This window comes from Habropoda laboriosa, unplaced genomic scaffold (genome assembly GCF_001263275.1).
Source record: "Habropoda laboriosa isolate 0110345459 unplaced genomic scaffold, ASM126327v1 scaffold578, whole genome shotgun sequence".
Classification (NCBI taxonomy): domain Eukaryota; kingdom Metazoa; phylum Arthropoda; class Insecta; order Hymenoptera; family Apidae; genus Habropoda; species Habropoda laboriosa.
In genome coordinates, this window is record NW_017100941.1 from 2161349 (window position 1) to 2164872 (window position 3524).

General features: G+C 34.3%; 1 protein-coding gene across 1 annotated transcript in view; it reads right to left on the bottom strand.

Moving 5' to 3' along the window:
* The window catches only part of LOC108577571 (putative uncharacterized protein DDB_G0291608), an 11116-nt gene that overhangs the window by 7059 nt on the left and 533 nt on the right, over nucleotides 1-3524 (bottom strand). The window lies entirely within an intron of this gene.

Sequence of the window (3524 nt, forward strand, 5' to 3'; positions counted from 1 at the left end):
TATTCCTCGACAGTAGACATTTATTTATTAAAAAACTTATCTCCGCATATCTGCATTTATACTTCACGCTGATATAACATAATATAGTGCAAAAAAAAAAAATGTACATTATAATATAATATAGTATTACGTATTTTCTTTTTAACTTTTACACGAAATGTTTTCTTTAATTGCCAACTATTATTACGCAATTCTAAGCAAAAAGAAATAATCACAATCAGATATCTCGTTCTAAAATTCAATCCTATTCAACGAAAACTTTTCGAGCGCGATTTCCAAAAATGTTCCGTTGCGAAAACACGATTCCTGGAACCTACAGCCGAGGTGAAAATTTATTAAGTCGATCCGCGTGAAAAAATGTCCGCTTGGTGAGCGAAATTGGAGGATATTATGTGGACATTATGAAAGGAAGCAGTAATACGTTCTAAACGAACTCTGAAAACCTCATAAACCGGACTTCTAACGGGGCAAACCGTGCTTTTTTTCCCATCGAGCCTGAAAAATCACAGTAATTTTCGAAATTACCAGATCCTCATTTACCTTCATTACGACACGAACTTCACGAGAGAAACAGAAACACAAAAGCAGGAAGTTTCCACGTTGGGCTAAAAGAACAGACGAACGTGGCAGAATTTTTGCTTTTGTGCCAATTCCTATTTCCAGCAAACTCCTAATTAATTTACCAACGATTTCTCCTCGCTCGAATAACGAAACAGAGAAGTAAGTATCGATGCATTTAGTATAAAAAAAAAAAAACAGTCGAATATCTGATAAGGTGATGTTGCAACGGTAATTCAAAGAAGACATTACATTTGCAAACTGAATTATACGATGTTTATGTGAATATTAAGCTCCTTTCTAATTTTCATAATTCCACTAAAATTAATCCATCCAATAATTTATACACAAGTAAAAATTGCATTTAGTAATCTAGCGGACATAAAATATAGTTCAAATTCATCGATTACACATTTTGCGATAGAAACAAGCGTGGAATCTGTGGGAATTACGTAAATTTAACAATTTCTATCCTAATCTATTGTAAAACTTATGCACGTTAGATCTCGTGAAAGTAAGTATTACACAATAATTCGAAAAAATGACTGCACAGAAGACGTGTTACGTTAGAAATTTATCCCCTTTCCTTACAATATTTCTCACACGATATCCTTTAATTTAGGTTAATGTCCATTAACGTATATCTCAAACTTTCGATTCTGAGCATAAAACAGTTCCAAAACGATAATCTCGCTGTTGTGGTAAACATCGTTATTTACAACAGAAGTAATAAATTTCGCAACAAACGAAGTATAGAAGAAGGGATAATCCTTAAAAAAAAAAAAAAAAAAAAAAAACCCCCCTTTTTTTTTATGGTTAATCGGTGCACGCCAATCGTATGTGCATATATATGTATATATGTAACGAAATTGTAATTGTATTCCGCTTTTAACGAACTAACGGTAACGAAAAGGAAATAGATTACATAGTTTGGAATTTTCACTTGGCAGAACTTTCAATTGCTAAATTTCACCAGTTACCAAGGAAACTGGAGGACTTCGGTATATCGAAGGCTTTAAGAAAACTTTTCTATATAATTCTCTGGAAAGTAAGTGAAACACACTTTATGTGACTATTTTCTCTTCAAACCTATCGTCAATTGTATTAGCGATTGTGAAAGTGAGATAATAAGCTGTATATTTTTTGTCTCGAGATATCTATAGAGACTAATTCCTTCGGGAAATATATTAAAAAATAGTTTCTCGTTGTGTAACGAAATATTTATTAGAAATTTCGCTGACCGCTTCCATAATATTGTGAGAGACGACCCACATAATGATTGAAAAAAATGGTTCATGAGTTCATACTACAACTCTAGATTGGCTAAAATTAAATTACAATTAAATCTGATATTAGCACAGTGAATTATTAAAAATAAACCAACGAAAAAGATAGTATCTACAAAAATCACTCGAAGTGAAGCTCGCAAAATTTACTCTCACATCACAAATGTTACTAAAAAAAACTGATACACAATTCTATTAATGAAAATAACAAAATTGTTAAATTATCCAGTCTATCTAATTTTCGTGCCACTAAGTAGAGAAAAATATAAAGGTTCTTAAACAAGAAGAACCCATTTTCTTAAAAATCTGATACTAACATTACAAGCTATTAAAAATAAATGACCAAAAAACAGAATACAAAGTGATAAAGATTTCTCGAAGTGAAACACTTGAAATTTATCCTCTCCTTACAAGTATTATCTACTAAACTAAACGAAACCACAATTCAATTAATAAAAATAACAAAATTGTTAAATTGTCCACTCTATCTAATTTTCAAACCATTAAGTAAAGAAGAAGATAGGGATTCCTAATCAAGAAAAACATAAATTAAAAATAAGTGATCAAAAAACAGAATATAAAGTGATAAAAATTACTCAAAGTGAAACACAGGAAAATCCTCACATCAACTATTACTAAACTAAACAAAGCCACAATCCTATTATCAAAATCCACAAAATTGTCCATTACCATTAAGTAAACCAAAAGAAAAATATAAATTCATAAACACGAAAAAATCCACATTTCCATAAATTCGCTCTTTACCTGGTTCCCATTCCCACGCATCCAATTAATCCCCGTCTCCAGCCCAACTTCCAAAAACAGCGGCAGGTACATACCGCGCGGCTAGGAAAACCAACGTAAACGTACATAAAGTATACATAAATCGACCGATCCAGTCGGAAGATAGACCGATCACGCAGAGTTAATTGGCCACGCAGGCCGTGTAACACGGTGTGTCAAAAAACGCTCTTCGAGCCATCCGCGAGGAAAGTTCCTCGATGATATTCGAAAGGCGCGACGAGAAAAAAGGATTGATTTTGCGGAAACAGGTGGAGAAAGTTCACCGCAAGGAAGAAGTGCGTTTCCACGGAACCGCTCAAAAATAAAATAGTTACTCCTCTAAGTCAATTATCGGTTATTACAACAATTTTCCCCGTGTACCACAAAATCGTTCTCAACAAACGATATTCAACCAATATTACACCGTACAGGATTAAGCAGCGAACCATTAACGAGATTTGCGATTAAATCGAGAACAGTTTTCGTTTAAGCGATCCAGCTACTTGGTGGCTGCTGCGAAAGGTAAAAGTAGCCGAGCTCTAACTCACGATGCATACAAATATGGAAGTCGGAGAAAAGAGGGTAATGACGCGGTAACAAGGCGAACGTTCATTATGATAATTGCTGATAGTTCGCGGAGAATCATTCAGGATGCAAAGTATCGATCGTGCATGGCGATTAATACTGTTCCTACAGCGAGCACGAGGGCAAATGGAATGTGTAAAATAGGCGGAATTCAATTCTGAGAAGATTGCTTGTTCCTGTAATTTCTTTTCTCTCTCTCTCTCTCTCTCTCTCTCTCTCTCTCTCTCTTTTTGTTTATTGCGAGAGAAGTGCGTTTGAAGGTTGTGCATAAGGAAATGGGAAGTGGCTCGTTTGGATATGTACCGGTAAACG